This window comes from Agelaius phoeniceus, chromosome 3, assembly GCF_051311805.1.
Source record: "Agelaius phoeniceus isolate bAgePho1 chromosome 3, bAgePho1.hap1, whole genome shotgun sequence".
In the NCBI taxonomy this organism is placed as follows: Eukaryota; Metazoa; Chordata; class Aves; order Passeriformes; family Icteridae; genus Agelaius; species Agelaius phoeniceus.
Window position 1 is genome coordinate 39,798,149 of NC_135267.1, and position 18,310 is coordinate 39,816,458.

Sequence of the window (18,310 nt, forward strand, 5' to 3'; positions counted from 1 at the left end):
CAAAACATTTAGCAATTTAGTATAAAGGCTATATTTATTTAAAGCAATATTTATAATGAAAAAAGTCCAGTTCTAAGCAGTTCTAAGTTCAGAAATTAATTTTCCAACCTTCTGAAACTACTGAAATAAAGATTGTAATTTAAATGATTTTAGTGATCATTTCATTTTCCAAGTGTTGGGGCAGGGGACGTCACTAGAAAAACAAGGAGACCAGGTGCTTCATAAGGTTCTATACAGACAGCTATTTTAATGGTACTTTTTCAACTCTCTAAATAAAATAACTTGAGAGAGATGCAAGCTTGCTCCCGGAATAAAAGTGAAACTAATAAGGAAAATAAGTCCACTACAGAAAAGCTTGGAAGTGAACTTCAATTTCAACCATAACCTTAATAATGGTAATATAGCTCCCCAAACACTTTTCCCAAATATTGAGTTTCACTATCCTCATAGCCTCAGAGGTCAAGCCATCCAGTTCATAAATCAGCTTAATTCAGCTTCATTAGGTTTTGGCTTTGAAAAACACATGGTTGTGTTTCTGCAGCTATATTTATAAATATATGACTAAAAACTTGGTTTAATCTAATTATAGACTTTTATTCATTTAATTTCAAAACAGTAACCTTGATTGCTGCCTAAAGAGGAATTATCTCTTGAAACTCATGTGGTACAGTGCAGATTGGGTTTTTTTTTCCCTAAAAATACGTTCCTTACTGCAAATTGTAACAATTCATTATAAAAGCAGATTATATCAAAATGTAACACTAATTTCACAAGTAGAACACCCACACAGGGAACTAATTAGGACTTGCTCCTCTGTGTAAACAAATCTTTGTACCAATTAGTAGCTGGTCAAGTCAGGGAACTCCCTCTCTCTAGGGGAAAAACAATTTTTTTTTTTTAGCATTGATTTATTTTGCTTCTGGCTGCAAATTCTCTCCAGTTCTGCAGCAATGCATGGTATTTGCAACTTGTATTTCAGACACTTTGATGGGAACTCAGTCAAGATCTGGGAAAAAAAAAAGGTAGTAGAAGACCCATAAAAATCACAGAACCAGGACTTCAAACGGGATGTGAACAAATCCTGCTCTCTGCCTAAGCCAATTCTGTCCCAAGGGTTTAGACAGACCAGAACAATAACAGTGAAATGACTCAAAACAAACAGTGGAGTAAATGAAAAAAGTACATGGGAAGAAGAATTCTCAATTGTTGTTCTATAACAAGAAAAGCAAACAAATAAAAACCTCAAGGCGAGAATATTATGCCCAGATAGCATTGTGAAAGCATCAGTGAGGTGCAAAAGTAAAACTGCATAAAGGATGGTATTCAATGAGGGCTGAGCATTCATTTATCATTGATGATGATCAAATCTGCTCCACAGCTGTTCTGTGCAAGTCTGAAAGGATGAAAGGACCAGAGTTGACTCTTACCTTGTTGAAGATGATCCAGAGCCTTCCCAATACTTAAACAGAGGCTGCAATCTGTGGATTTTAAAATTTATTTAAAAGGATCGTTATTAATGAAACTGTTTTAATTAATGAGTAAAAATCAGAAAGTTACTTAAATGCCTTCAATAGAGAATAACTTCAATTTTTTCAAAAGCAAAGAGTACTCTGCAAGGTGTCTTCTACTGTGCATTACTCCCAGAGCCAAAGTTCAATTAATCTCATACTAATGCACACCAGGGTAGTGAGGGACTGTTGCAGAAACACCTCAGGGCAGTGAAAGGACTGGCAGCACTGCACAGAACCCAGAAGCCAGCCTTTCCCACAGAGCAGTGATGGACAAGACAACTCCTGACCCTCCAGTGCTACAGGGCTGCAAAAATCAGCTCTAAATACCACTGTTTAGTACAGCATTTACTGCTTGAAGATGTAAGAAAACACGTCCCCTTCCCTCTTGACCCAACAACAAAAATCACAGGTCTGAAAGACTCTGGAATTCCAGCACTAATTACATTTATACAGAAAAACTAAATTTTGGAAAGAAAACCCCAGCAACTATCAAGGAGAACCTCCTGTTCATCTGAATTATAAAACTACAAAACCTTTGCAACTTATACAGAATAGCTATCCCTCTCAGCACAACTCAAGTAGTAGTTAGGACTGAACTAGATTTTCAATCAAATACAAAATTCTGGAAGTCTGCTTTTTAATACTTTAAAAAAATATCTCAGATATCTAAATTTTGTTCAGTATAAAACAAAATGAAACAAAAATCAAATGGGATATAAAAACAATGTCAGTGTAATTTACAGGGTTAATATGATTAGCAGGTATGAAATGGGCATTAAAAAAAGACAACAAACAGATGCCAGAAATCATTTATTGTCTGTGAGCAATAACTGCATGGAATGGGCTGCAAGGCAAGTTCACTGAGGTATCACGTTTGGATTGAGAGAGATGCCATTGAGTGAGAAAGCCAACGCCAATGCCATGGGTGGGAAGAAGGATAAACTACTGTGAAAAGTTTAGTTTCCAGTTTGGTATCTTTAAAATATTCCTTTAAAAGTGGAGATAAACATCCCAAGATTGGTATGAAAGTTTTCCACAGGAAAGCTGAGGGAGGGAAGAGGAACAACACTTTAATGACTTCAGAAAATAACTATCAAGACACTTTCTTACAACACTGTGACTTAACCACAGTGTGAAGAAATGTATTTATGAGCAACCACTCTTGTTCTTGGGAGAATTGGGAGTCAGAAAGAAAGGAAAGTGATCATTTCTTAAACACCAGCCTGACAAAATGGACTGAGGTAAAATAAGGCACCCTGAAACTTAGTAAAATGCTACTCGAAGGGAAGGACATTAGCAAGGAGGCAAACCATCATAAACTAACACAGAAGAGAAAATTCTCTTTTACTATTTTGGGAAGCTACAGCAAGTCAGTTTATCTCTAGTTAAAATGCATTTATACAATGAAACACGGGAGTCAGTTCAGTTCCCTTAGTGCAGTAGTCTGGGGAACCTGCTGGGAGTAAAGCTTATTATCCTCCCAGGGATTTGAGCAGTCATAGTTCACAACCAATTTGACTTAAGGAAAAACACAGCTGCTATTTTGAAGGTTTCCTGCTGTGTAAGAAATAATTAAGGCTGTACGATCAGTATTCAACAAAGCATAAATAGCAGAGATGCTAAATTAATTCTATTTGGAAATAAGGAGTTAAGTGAAGCTACATTACAGACTGGACTACATAATGTTCAAAGGCAAAAGAGGAGAGTTAAATGAGAGGAAGTGTGTGTCAGAGGCCAAACTCTCTATCCTAACTATGCAACCACAACATTATTTCATGTTTTAGAAGTCCTTTACTCAAGAAGTAGAAAGTACAATTCCAAAATGAAGCAATGAGTTTTATTCCGATTTAAAATACAAAACCAAAAAAAGGAGCAGCAACTGAACACACTTATCAATGTAAAAACTGAAAAAAGCACAGACTCTACTACAATCCTGGTACTATTTATATCTCCTGCAGAAAAATGCAAGAGATGGCAATGGCAATCCCAGTAATTCAGGGCAGTTCATCCTTAGAGCAGCCTGACCTGAGCTTTGATGCTTTCCCCACACAACCCTCAAAGCACAAACTGCAGCAGAATTCCCAGCCCAGGAATGGCACTGTCCATGTGGGGACTGGGAGGTCAGTTTCTGATTGCTGGACCACAGCCAGCTGGAGGAACTCACGACAAGAAGCCTGTGCCATCCCAACAGCTATTCCTCATGTCCTGTAGAAGCGAGGTGGTGAGACAGATGGCTGAGCCCCACGGACTAGAGTCAACCCCTGAGTTGTCTGTCGGACCAGACACTGTTAAGTCATTAGGATGCTAATAGCTTTAACACTGCTTAAAGAAAAAAAACCACCCCCACACAAAACTTCACACCCTACAGTTTTTGCTAAATATAAGGTTAGACTTGCATCTCCTAGACAGGAGGCAAACAGACAATTAGAAGAGGGCTGAGACATCTGCTGAAGACAGGGATTCTCCAAGGAACAGCTAAGTATCATGACAACTCAGGTTTGCACTAGCACTGCTCCTTTAGCTAACAGAAAGCAAAGCTTAGGTTAGGGATAAGTTTTACTCTACTGCCAGGATTTACATCCTCTGGTTGAGGACATTGTAGATGCCATCTGCTTAATACTCAGGTTATTAATTTTGATTTAAAATGCCAGGCCATAATTCTTCAAATATATATATTTTTTTAAACAAGTGCTTTCAAAATGGCTGATTATACTAGTGTATTCTCTGGGGCTTGTCTTATAAAACAAATATGAAACTTAATTATTCCATGATTTTAAGTTGCTCTGGCTCATTTTTCCAGCTTCCCAGTCAGCTTCTAACTTCCAGGCTTAAAAGAATTGTTCTTCTACCTTCCTAAGCACACATTGACAATGCTGCTACTGCTTCCCTAAAGAAGCTGCTGAATCCCAGCTTCCTGGAAAGCAGGATCTGTGGCCACATACATGTCAAAAAATAAAACAGACCAGGGCACACAGCCACGTTCTGGGCTTGGAACCAGCAAACACATTACAGCTTGTAGCTGGACAACTAAAATCCTGCTCCTCCACACAGCCCAGCCAGATACAAACAGACTTTTGGAAACAGTCCACCGTCTCTCCCAACCCCAGAACTATGCTTGGGCATTATCTGGGAGAGTGTAAGTTGGCATAGAACAAAACTGTGTCATGAGCAGGACTAAAAATGTAACAGTAGAGTGGCATGCCATACCCACTCCTTATTTAGTTCCTGCTATGAACATGCATCACAAATACAGTACTCAGTTGCTTCTGGAGAACATCATTTTTATTAGTTAATATGGAAGTTAATTCCATAACCGGCCAAATGTGTTTCAGAATTAACAGATCACCTTGCCTAGATGGCTGTTGCTTTCAAATCAGGGAAACAGAACCACAAAATCATGTAATATCTGAGCATTTGTGTTTCCACGAGTATCAGATGCAGCACACGAGAAAATCTGCACTCTCTAGGTTTTGGAGCTTTTTAATGTGTTCAGATGGACTGAACATGAGCATCTGATTTCTTAATTTCGGCAAGCCTGGACTGCTGCCAGTACAACATTAGTCCTGATTGTCAGCTGGTATAAAATGGGCATAGCTCTATCAACTGCATTCCAATGCATAGCTGAGATTCTGCTTCTCCAACTTCACCCACATAGGAGTAATGGGCAAGGAAGAAATTCATCTTACAAGATTAGCATTTTAGGAACAAATCTGTGGGTTTATTTCAATAATTCATAAAGTTATATATGTCTTCATAAATTTGTTTTTTTACATCTAAGTCAGAATTCCCAAATTAATTACTTTTTAAAAATTCATGCAAACCTGAATTGAAAGCATTTACCCTTATTTTGCACAAAAAGGAACACAAGCAAGAAGTTGTTGTAAAGACAAGAGAGGCACATAAAACTTTCCAAAGGAAAACACAACTACCTTGGTGCAAATATGGATGTAAATATTGTACTTGGCAAGAATTACTGTGTGTAAAACTTTGTATAGATGTGACTGTGTAGTGTCATAGGGGACTGAAAAATCATTCTGACAATACAAAAACATACAACCCTTTCACAACTGCTGACCCACAGATCATCATCTTCAGTGCCAACTCCTCACCTTGGAGTCCTAAGTGCAGTGTGTGTATCGGGTTTCCGTGGCCAGGCTTTGGTAGTGGGGAGGGCAGTGAAGGGGGACAGACAGGATGGGATGATACAACTTGCCACTGGCCAAGGCCGACCCCAGCAGTGATGGTGGCAGCACCTCTGGCATAACTGAGTTAAGAAGGGGGAAAAATCTGCTGCAGAAGAGCAGCTGAAGAGAAAGTGAGAGCATGAGTACAACAGCCTTGCAGACCCAAGGTCAGTGCAGAAGGAGGGGCAGGAGGTGCTCCAGGTGCTGGAGCAGAGATTCCCTTACAGCCCCTGGTGCAGCCCATGGAGAGGCAGCTGTGCCCCTGCAGCCCATGAAGGACCATGGGGGAGCAGAGATCCACCTGCAGCCCAGGGAGAGGCAGCTGTGCCCCTAGAGCCCATGAAGGACCACGGGGGAGCAGAGATCCACCTGCAGCCCAGGGAGAGGCAGCTGTGCCCACAGAGCCCATGAAGGACCATGGGGGAGCAGAGATCCACCTGCAGCCCATGGAGAGGCAGCTGTGCCCACAGAGCCCATGAAGGACCACAGGGGAGCAGAGATCCACCTGCAGCCCATGGAGGACCCCACAGTGGAGCTGTGGGTGCCTGAAGGAGGCTGTGATCCTGTGGGAAGCCTACCCTGGAACAGGCTCCAGGCAGGACCTGAGGCCTATGGAGAGAGGAGCCCACACTGGAGGACATTTGCTGGCAGCACATGTGACCCCATGGGGGACCCATGCTGGAACAGCCTGTTCCTGAGGGCCTGCATCCCTTGGGAGGGTTCACACTAGAATGAACACTTCATGAAAAACTGCAGGCCATGGGAAGGACTCAAATTAGAAAAGTTTATGAAGAACTGTCTCCTGTGAGAGGGGGCCCATGCTGGAGAAGAGAAAGAATGTCAGGAGGAAGGAGTGGCAGAGGTGGGCTGAACTGACTGCAACCTCCGTTCTCTTTCTTCTCTCATTTTTGAGGGAAAGAAGTAGAAAAATTGACAGTGAACTTGAGCACAGGAAGAAGAGTGGGGTGGGAAGAAGGTGTTTTAAGATTTGGGTTTATTTCTCAATACCCTACTCTGATATGACTGGTAGTAAGTTAAACTGATTTCCCCAGGTGGAATCTGTTTTGCCCATGACAGTCACTGGTGAAGGATCTCTCTCTCTGCCCTTATCTCAAGCCACAAGCTTTTCATTATGTTTTCTGCTCTCTGCCAGCTGAGGAGGGCAGTGACGGAGCAGCTTTGGTGGGCACCTGCCATCCAACCAGGGTCAACCCACGACAATATTGACAAAACTGCTTATTACTCTGTAAAATCTTGAGCACCCATTTATAACTGTTGCAATACCAGCTGCCAATCTGGTCCAGTGAGTCCACCTAATAATCTACCTAATAACCATCTGCTCCAACCTAATAGTCTCAGATGAACTCCCACACTCTGATTTACCCGTGAATACTTTAACTCTAGTGCCTTCAACCACAGGTACAATTTCAGTCTTCCAAAGAGATGAAAAGCTGACAAATACATCTCAACAATGACATCAACACTCAACTAAAGACCATCACTCCAATAAACCACAAAACTGTCAGATCTTTCAAGAAAAACAACCAGAAGTCTACAACACAATAAAAACCCACCCACATATGTGAACTAACAAATTTATTAAATCCCAGTGATGATAACACTGCAGGCATGAGACAGACATCTGTTTTTCACAGATCCTGGCCTACATCCTAGTTCTGATGTAAAAAAAAAAACAAAACCCCAAAAAAAACCCCAACAGCTAGAGAAAAAGATTACTTTAGATCCATTTTAGATCCATAATTAGTATGGTCCTTTTGCTCTCTCCCCAGGATACCTACAGTGATAGTAGAAAAGGGTGATGTTAGGAAATGTAGGAAATGACTGTTCATTAGTAAGATCTCAATTTTCTCCAGATCCCTTTGGACTCCTTGACAAAATGCTTCTCTTTGTATGAAAGTAAATGTTTGGGTCGAAGATCTCCATAATTGTCAAAGAAAAAAGTCTGGTTTGCACAGATATTCTGCTGTGATTTCTAAAACTTTTTGTTTTGGACTGAGCAAGAAGAGAGACAGCTGATTTGTATGTTCCCATGTCAAATCACTTCACAGCATCAGTAAATAAAGGGAACAGCAAGGCTGACTAAGCCCAAGCTGATCAATATACTGTGAATCATTGACTGAGAGATGGCTTTGAACACACACAGGACTTTAGCTGGCAGCATGGTTGGGAGCTGACCATCCTGGTGCTTGCTGTGCACTCTGATGCAGAATCAGTAGCCCATCAAACACCATCTAGTAACCCATGCCAGAAAATGGGTGGAACTTATTCAGAACTGCTAATTGCCTTCGCTCTGTGGAGAAACTGTGACCCTCATCAGTGGGAAGGCTGTGCTTTTTGTCAGAATATGTCAAAGGAAGGCAGGCAATTCTTGCTTTATTGTAAAAGAGAGTCACTGAGAGACTGCAGAGTAAGAGAGCTCAAGGACTTTGTGAAAAGGCACAGAGTTGTCCAGATTTGATCTCTGAGCAAATCTTCAGAGAATCACCTAATTAGTCTGCTTTCTGGAAAAACTGGAGATGAAGCTTTTTAACAGTGCAAAGTTAGGCAATGAATTCAGGCATGCCTACCTACAGTCACTGGCACAAGATGGGAGAATACCACATACAGTCATTCCTTAACAACCAGCAGGAAACTGTCTGCAAGTTTGGAGGACAGCCTAATCCCTAAGAAGTTATCTCCTTCCAAACTCATTTATATCCCTTCCCTTCAGAATCTCTCATCCATGGAAAAGCAAAAGAAAAAAAAAAAAGAAGTTATTATAAGAATTAAATATCTGATTGCAATGTCAGTTGAAGGAAATACTACAACATACTTTGCTAGTAATACCACAGAAATAAACACAGAAAGCAGAATGTTTTGTATCATGTACAAGAAACAAAGCTACCTGAATAACTTCCCCCCCACCACTCCCTCCCTCTGGCCCCAACCTCATCTTGTGATTCTCTCTAAAGAGAGTCATATGGCAGCACTTTTCTCCTTTTATGGGCAAAAAAAAAGGATAAAGGAAGTCAGCAGCTGAGCGGGACTGCAGTGCCACATGAATTAAGCAGATCAGAGCTGTGCTGCTCCTCTCGCATCCCTACCTCAGTGCATTATGGATAGGTACTCTCAGAGAGGGACACCATGAATCAACATCCACTTGATGCATATATAATTACATGTCACTGAGTATTTCACACTGAACTCGTCACCACAGCATGTATTAAAAACCAAAGGATAGAAGGCATGTAATATATTTGCATTTGCTTATCTACCATCTCCTTTCTTTGTGTGAATGTCCTGTCAATAGCAGGCAAACCTCTTCTTTGGGAAACAGCTGTAGTGATAGTATGACACTGAGCAGCAATTAAAATTATAGTACTTTCTGCTGCAAGAATTTCCACATGTTCCACACTGCCCCAGTGCCTACCACCCATGTCCACCTCGGTGCTTTTCACCAGCAGCTCTACAAGATGGAATCGGGGAAAGTTATTAATAATCCAGTTTAGCCAATTTGGTGCTTTTTTTGAGAGCGAGAACTGTGTAAATTTCATTAGCTCAATGTAGGGAAAGGTAAATGACACACAAAATTCCCTATGTATCAAGAATAAAAGCCTTACTGTTATTTTGTCAATGGAAAGAAAAGAATCATTGTTTCTGCCTCAATAACTGATACTAGACAATATGAGGACTCACATCCATAACAGCTACAGTATTGAGAAATTACATAGAAACCCACCTCCTCTCCATGAATAGGTGATGGGATCAAGAACTTGTAAGTACTCCCATCTCCCACCCAAGCACAGGCAGCAGGATCCATCAGCCAGAGATCCACAGTGTGCACATGGCCACGGACAGAACACCTGCTGTGGGTCTTGGAACACACCTGTCAGCCTTACAGGTACTGAGTCAGAGCCACCCTGCCTTCCTCCAGCTTTTTATGCATGCTCATTCTGACTTATATGTGACTATTACAACTTAATTTGACGACTAGAACTTGACTACTTTGTTTGGAAGTGATGCTGATAACAACTGAATTTAATTACATGAGCTAGGCTTGCTGGGTCACAACCCACACACTTCAAAGCTAAAATGTAGATAAGCATTTCCAGGGTCACAGGCCCTGTCCTTAAGACTTTTTTGGGGGTTTTTTTTTGGGGGGGGGTTGGTTTTTTGTTTGTTTGTTTGTTTGGGGGTTTTTTGTTTTGTTTTTGTTTGGTTGTTTGTTTTTTTTTAGGAAGGAAGCAGTCTCCCTGGTTATCAGGTCATTATCAGGTCAGATCAGAGGGCCAAAATAACAGAGTTCAGTAAGGAGTTTAAAATAATCCCATCATTTTTTGAAGTCTAGCACTGCTCTTGCATGGAACATGGAATTTGTTAAATACATGCATATATGTATATTTCTTATTGTTAAAGATTAACTATTTACTCCTTAGAAGCTTTCAAGTGTTAACTACAATGTATTTAATTCTCTATTGACAAATGTTATTTCTTTATAAACACTGACTATTTCCTTAAAAAGTAGTATTTAAAATCTGTAGGTGTCCCTCTGCCTTATGAATAAATTAGAAGACACTGAATAACAGCAACTGACAAAGTACAAACACTTTATTACAATTGTGGTGACTCAGACTGTCAGGATTTGGCAGCCCACAGTGTTCCTCAGCAGCAGAACAAAAGGGGATTTTTTTTGGCAGTTTTACTTCTAGTTCAGTAAAGGACAACATGATACTGTCTGTGCCTTAATGAATCAAAACCTCTGCAAAACAAAGGCCTAAGTAGTCAGACCCCAATCATTTTCGGTCTCACAGTGTAAAACTGGACAAACATATTACCTATACATCTAGGATCGCTAATATGTGTGCTATGACCTTGTCTTTCTGGGAAAAAATAAAATAAATAAAAGCAGGAAGATTATCTAGCTACAGAAATACAAATCAGTTCTACAGGCAACACAGTCCCAAAATACTTCAAGATCAGAAAATATTTTCTGTTTTCCTGTTGAATACAGGAGACATTGATAAAAAATTCTAAGTGGATTTTTTAACACCTTCACTAACTAAAAACATAAACCCCAAAGACCTAAGTATTGCACTACTATAACACAATCTGTAATGTATTCAGAGCATAAAATACATTTTAAGGGAGACTCATTTTCCAGCACCCCCATCATGATCTCATCTGCAGTAATTGGTATTACAGAGCCCTGCTGCAGCACAGCCTTGGGAGAGGGAAGCATTCCAGTCAGTCCTACAGGGCTTTTATGCATTAATAATAAAAAAAATAAGGAAAAGAGTTACAAGATATCAGAACCCATTTCCTCTGCCACCATCCCATTCTTAGGGAGAGGATAACAGACTTATTTCCAGAAGCTTCTAAAGATGCCAACGTCCATCATGAAATCTGTATTTGAAGAAGTCACCAACTGCCTACAGATGATCCTTGAAGCAAAATAGTGCAATTACAGAGCAATACAGTACAGACTGTGTGTATGTGGGTGGGACAAAGTACAACTGAGACAAAATTAGACTGTTCCTGGAAATAAAACATAACAAATTTAACAATCTAGCCTTCTCAAATCTAAACAGATCTCAACAACTCTGAGAAACGTTATCGAATTTTCCCCTTGCCATTACTTCCCCCCCAGTTTCCACAGTATTATAGCAATCCCCTCTGAAAAATTAGGACCAACAGATCACCCATACCAAATAAATATTCCTGTATGTCTCCCATGGAGGCTATTTAAATACAATTCTGGAATCAATTTACTGGAGATAGAATCATAAGGACCAGTTACCAGAGAGAATTTTTCTTCTTCTCCAAAACCAATTCTGCTCTGTAAGTGGCACTATCACTCAGCATTCTGATAACAGCTAAAAAAACCAGTAATGAATTTTTGCCCCACAGCTCCACACCATTATTAACATGCACAAGAGAAACCAGAAGATGAACTTTCTCCCCTCTTTCCAGAAAGCCATTAACTCAAGCTAACCTTCCAGATTTTATCTGGGGCAGCTGCAAAATGAAAATTATAATGATCAAGCTAGGTATTAAATACACTCACAATAAAGAAAATAAAACAGAAACCATGTTTGCTCTGAAATATCTTTGAAAAATATGAAAACAACCCTTTCCTCCCACTTCTCAGAATAACCACATACAGCTTAGGCAACAATAGTCTTAGGACACTACTGGGCCCAGTTCAGTTGCAGAGGCAAGTAATACTGAGCTGTTTTGAAATATCCCAGTAGGTGCTCCAGGACATGGGTCTATGCAGGACATGGCTCTTCTGGCCTCCTTGTGCCTGCTAACCAAGTATAGATGCAACAGTTGTTGCAAAGCATCTCATCCAGGACAAAACATTTACACTGGACAACTGAATCAAACCAGACTCAAACTGCATCCTAAAACCAAAAGACTTTCTCCAGAAGTCCTCAGTCTTGCCAAAGTCTGGCTTGCATCCCTTCAAAATCTACACTCTTCCTAGATTTACTTATTCATATAAGTCTAGAAACCAAATTGGACTCACAAGAGAATTTTGAGCACGGCTGCAACAAATTTGGTTATAGAAGGGAAAGTAAGATAACTGGGATAGCAAGCAGGAAGCCACCTAACCTAATAGGTAAGAAAGTTGTGAAGGCTGTACCTTAAACTGATGTCACCTATTCCTGGAAGCTCAAGAGGTACCTGTGTTATTAAAAAGGGTTGTAAAGCCCTCAGGCCTCTCTAGAAGCAAGATACATTCCTTTCACAAGCTCCTGAGGAAAGGAGTCATGCAATTTTGAAGTTTCGGATGAGAGGGCAGGAGCATGCCCTCAAGCACCACGGAGCTATTTAAAAGCATCGGGAAAGCAACCACAGAGGAAGTGGAAGTGGGTGGCAGGCTCCTCTCAGGTTAAGAGATTGCCTCCCAACCACATCCCTGCACACCATGGTAGAGCCCTAAACCACAGGCTATTGTCTGTCCTAAGACTATTCCTGCAGAAGTTTTGAAATGGAAAAATATTTACTGGATTAAAGAATGAAACACCTATAGAAACCAGATTTCCCTCACCTGAATGCCTTAATCACAGGGCAGGAGTTTAGGCCTCTGGCCTAATTACTGTTGTTTTTTTGGTTTTTTCCCAGAGGTTGCAGGTGAAATAAAGGACAGCTTATGACACTCTGCTTGTTTCAGTCTCTTGGGAAGGGGGTGATGTGAGCTCAAGGTACTTAAAGCTAAAAAGGACAGAGAATAAAGTGTCCCACTTAATGAATGTGTGATACAACTAATGCACCATAAAACATGAAGAGAGATTAACATAATTGCAAATGCTTTTACTCAAGTTTGAGTAAATAGATTACACTTATTTCTTAACAAAACAAGCTTTTCTAATCCTGAGGGAACATTCCCATCTCTGGATGCCAAAGGCAGTGAGGCAGGAGAGAGATTCCACTCTCCAGAACAGTCTCAGTCGTTAACAGCTATGGATGGATGCAGAACTGTGCATCTCATCTTCTTCACAGTAAAAAAATGTAGAAAAGTGTGCTTTCAGACATGGGTTTTGGGACCATCAACCTCAGCTTTGAGGCATCTAGTTGTAAAATAGGCCACTCAAATAATTTATGAACTCCGGCAGTAATACAGCAGAGAGAAGAATTTCCCCCCCTCAACAAATCCCATAAATTATATATAAGAAAGCTTCTAACAACTATTTAAACTTTAAGTTAAACCTATGTGTATCAGAGAGATACAGGACAGTACAGAATGACTTTTATCTAAAATGTCAGTTTAAGTCTACCCATTCCCTTAAAAACACCAAACCACTTCCACAGTGTTTTTATATTGTGAGAACTTGCACTCTGTCATCCTGAGCTCATCTCATCACAGACAAATGGGATCAAAGTGAACATTTCAGTATGCCCCATGCCATATTCTAGTCACGACAACTCCCATGCTGAATGGATGTTATGGATTCACCAGGCCTTCACCAGGCCTGAGGTTCATTAATCACATTTAATAACCCAAGACTTGAACCAAACTAGACTAGCACTTTTGATAGGCACACTTAACACCACAATCTGCACTGCTACTGGAACCTTCAGAATTAATGTCTCACACATTATAAACATTGCAAATTCCTTACACAGATTTACTCAAAGATAAAATTAGTGCATTAGCTTCACCTTTTGCACTGCTGGTCATCCAAACCATGTTAAAATCTGTCAACCCATCCACAATGAAAAGCACTACAGAAGTACTGTCATGGACAGGAAAAAAAAAAGGTAATATGCACAAAGGAAAAAAAGGTAAAGGTAATATGCACAAAGGGAAAAAAAAAAGGTAATATGCACAAAGAAGCCCCTCAGAGCACTGGTTTTCTAGTCTATTGACAAGTTCATAAATTAGACAAGAGTGTTTAAGTTGTTAGCACGCCAAAGTAACCATTCCTGAGTTAAGGCTGAGTGATGTTTAACTAAATCTCATGGCTGGTACCTTCATGTTGGCATCATTTCTAAACATTTTAAACCTACAATACTAAATAAAAATCTTTCAAGCACTTGTGTGTCAGTGCTGCACTGGGTCAGTCCTGAAAGGTTATGTCCTATACCTATCACTGTTATTTTTTTCTGTAGGATCAGCTGCTGCTACCAGTTTAAATCAAGAACTTGTACTGAGCAGTATGTACAGATAGAAAATAAGACACGTTTTTCATTTTAATTGGAAGTAGGAATTGGAATTCTGTCTAAGTAGAAGAATGGCAAATTCCTGGTACTTCATAACAATTAGGACCTGTACAGCTCAAATCATTCAGATTGCTCTTGTTATCATTCACACGAGTGCAGAGCAGCTTCTATTACATTTTTAATTTAAACAATAAAATTCAAATTTATGACTGCATTTTTTTGCAGCTCTCAAACTGCCCCATATATTAAATATTTTAATTCATGCCTCTCAAACTGTTTTCTCTGATTTAGTGTTACTGTTTTGCATTCCTAGATAACATGAGTAGAAAGCACTGCTAAAAGAATGATTGATAATACTGAAATGGATCCAAATACAAACTGAATTCAGTACAGAGGAAACACTAAGATGTTTGGCTGCTTGAAATTAACATATATTGTTAGCATTCATACACCCCTATCCACTGACATTATAGGTCCCAATAAAATACCCTGTTTGTCTCCAGGGATTTTAGTGGGAGACTTAATGATGTCTGGATCATATACAGGGCTTAGACATAGAATAGCATTTTTCTAGTTTGTATAAAATGTGAATTGAATTATTAACTTCATGTGCTACTGCATGTAATATACATCTAGTGCTCAAGAATGCCAGTAATTCCACAAAAAATATTCTACAGTTTCTCCAAAAGCTCTAATTAGAATAGCATTTGGAAGTAGATAAAAATATGATAAATAGATCTTACTTATAGTACCTGTACACCTACAAAATATTATTTCTGTCAAAGTACAGAAATGGTTATTCATCTACATAACATATAGCATTTAAGCTCATTTTGTATATCACACAATGTGGAAATCTGCAACATACTGCACATGGAAATCCTCAATGCCTTTGTAAGGCTGCCATACTGCTGAGGACCAGATATTTCAGCCTGACAAAACAGCATCAAAAGTGATGTCATGAGGACAAGCTAAGCACACTAACAATGAATTATCTTCTCAGCACTGTAAAATTCACTATAGACTCACTGTCATGGCAAAATGACATCTGACGACAGTAATTATGCAATAGTATCCAAGATGATCACCATTTTTCCTTTCTGACTTAACCAAGGGGGTTTTATTCTAATTACTGGTATACACTGTCTTTTCAATCACTTGTGGTTTGTTTATTTTCAATTTTTAAGAGCAGAAGTTCTTGGGGGAAAAAAAAAAAAGCATCACTGCAAAAGCAGCACAGGAGGGTACTGAAGAAGTACAGAACAGGATACAGTAAAATATTGCACAGTCTTTGAGAAACCATGTAAGTAACTCAGAGAGCCTTGCTTATACTTGCCATGGTTTACATTGAGTGAAACTTTAAAGACCAGCAGTTAAACTATACTGCAGCAGTTTAAGTTGAAGAATAAAATTCTTAGAATTTTATTCATGGTTGCTACTCCATGCTTTTTATAAAATTAAGTCAAACCTTTCATGATATTCCCATAACCTTTAATTTATTTTCATTAAAACATTTATTTTAAAGTGTACCATAGGAAACAGTAGGAGTTTAATTTTTAATTTGGGCCTGGTGAGATGGAGGATTGGGGGTATTACAGAAGAGTAGAAAAGAGACTTAAATTTACAAGGTTTATTTTAAAAATTACTTTTAAAAAGTATATTGCTGATGTAACAGTCTTCCTTACATGTTACAGAAATATGAAAGTTACCATAACAGAGAAAAAGGAAGTATCAGCTCAGTTCTTCCCTGTGTAACAGGAGTTGGGGTATTTTTGTAGAGCTGTGCTGAGCACGTGAAAATCTTTGCCCACAAGGCAACCGCATGTCACGACAGCATTTCATTCCAAATCTCCCCCACTGCCAAAGTAATTTTAAATTTTTTATGGCCTTGCAGTTGATCAAAACAGAAGAAGCAAAGCAAAGCTATCTCTGTCCCCCTTAACCCACCCTTTCCCCAAACATATATAAACTGACTTTAGAACTGGTAACAAAAACGCAGTGTAAAGATGTTCTGTGTGGCAATTAGAGACCAGGAACAGGCTGGAAATCAACTCACATCACCACCCTCGGCAAGTTATTAGCAGCACCACTGAAAGCCTGTGCAGTTAAGAGCCTCGCTGTGTTGCCAGTGAATAACGGAGCATTCGATTTTACACAGTAGCACAATGTATTACTGAGACCTTAGCAAAACAAACCCCAGATAAAGATAGATAAAACTAAACGGTCTTGGAATCAAATGACAAGAAAAATAGTAATAGGAATAATAGATACAAGCGTGCTATCTGTTCGCTGTAATACCTCCCAACATGGACAGCGATTTAAACGAGATGAATGCAGCATTACAGAGCCTGTCTTTCATCTCCTGTCTAGGTACATCCCTCTGGAAACACCACGCTTATGGCACCCTGCAATCACCAGCAGCTGGAACAGAAAGTTTTCTGTATAATCAAAGTTTGAAGCTTAATCTGCCTTTGCCCCCCCCGCTCCCCCCCCCCGCACTCAGTGCAGGCAGGCACAGCGACGCGCTGTCTGTCTGACCGACACCCCGGGCCAGCGCAGGGCTCCGCCGGGCTCCCCGGGCCCAGCCGCGGGCACGGCCGGCTCCGCCAAGGCGCTGCTCGTCCCTGCAGCCGCGGCGGCTCCGGCACCCACCGGCCGGCAGCGAAAACCCGGAGACTTCCACCCGGGAGAGCCCAGTGGCCGGGGAAGCGTCTCCCCGGCTCGGCGAGGCCAATCGGGAACCTCCGCTCGGGCTCGCACCGCACCCGATGCCTCTCCAAGCGGGGCTGGGGGCGAAGCCAGCCCATGGCGCTCCCCGCCCCGGGGACGCCGGCAGCGCTCCGGGGCCGGCGCTTCCCAGGCAACAGTTGGCCGTGTCCCTCCGGGTCCCTCCCGCCACCGCCGCAGCCCCCCCGCTGCGAGGGGCAGGGGCACCTCGGGAAGGGCGCCTCGGGGCCGGGGAGCGGGCACAAAGGCGGCTGAGGAGGCTCAGAGGGCGAGGGGAGCGGGGAGACTCCGGGGCTGCAGCGCGCCGTCCCCGCCCCGCCGCGATGCGGGGGCGCCGAGAGAAGGAGCAGCAGAGGTGCCTCAGCCCCCACCCCGCGCAGCCCCGGGCTCCGCCGTGCCTCCGCGCTCTTACCTGGGCCGCCCGTCGCCGCTGGCCGCCGCAGGTACCCTCGTCCATCCCCCGCCGCTGCCTCCGAATCAGCCGCCGGCGCTGCGGCGCGGCCCAGCCCGCCCGGCCCAGCGCGACGCTGGCAGAGCCGCCCCGCCCCGCGGTGGCTGCGTGCGGCTCCCGCCGGCGGCCGCCCCGGGCGCGGCTCCCCCGGACCCGCCTCCCGCCGCCGCGGGGCGAGGCGCCCTCCGATGGGGATGGGGATGGGGATGGGGACAGCGATGGGTCTCCCACCCCGTGCGGACCGTACACCGGCACCCCCTGGCTCCCCAGCCGGCGGGTCGGGGCGCTGGGCTGTCCGCTCGGCGGAATCAGGGCAGGGTGCGTGTGACTGTCACCCGCGCTGCGCCCCGCCCGGGGACATCGGCGCTGCCCCAAACCCTCCCCGTTTCGCAAAGATCCCATCCCCCTCTCTCCGGTGGCCTCTGTTGTGGGGTGGGGGGAAGTGGGACGGGAAGGTTTCTGTGCGATTCTGCGACTCTGAACCCTGGAGTTCGGAACTTCACATAAATTTTTTTGTGTTCCTGGCTTTGCAGAAGGCAGCGCTTCCTCAAGACGTCAAAACCAGATCTGAGCCCATTCACAGCTCGTGAAAATACTTGGTACTTCCTCTTGCTGTGCCGAGGGTTAAATGAGGTTAGAGTCGCCAGAATGGCTGTGCAGCACTTGGTTTCCCCCTTCCCTAAAAGCCAGTCTGTGAGTCATTTAGGGTGCGAAAGCAAGAAAAGAAAAACAAAACAAAAAGTGGCAATATTAGAAGAACAGGATAGAAA

The 18,310-nt window shown here is 42.1% G+C and overlaps 1 protein-coding gene across 6 annotated transcripts in view; it reads right to left on the reverse strand.

Moving 5' to 3' along the window:
* CYRIA (CYFIP related Rac1 interactor A) overlaps window positions 1–17,829 on the reverse strand; it is a 56,541-nt gene extending 38,712 nt beyond the window's left edge. The window contains exons 1-2 of one of the 6 annotated variants that reach the window (XM_054629992.2): window positions 17,502–17,829; window positions 1,428–1,478 (exon numbers count right to left, since the gene is read on the reverse strand). The gene's annotated coding sequence lies outside the window, so the exon portion shown is untranslated. Of the gene's footprint in view, window positions 1–1,427; window positions 1,479–17,296; window positions 17,316–17,501 lie in introns of those variants that run through there. The other 5 variants (XM_077175095.1, XM_054629990.2, XM_077175100.1 and 2 more) reach the window with 5 other exon arrangements.
* Window positions 17,830–18,310: the final 481 nt, after the last annotated feature.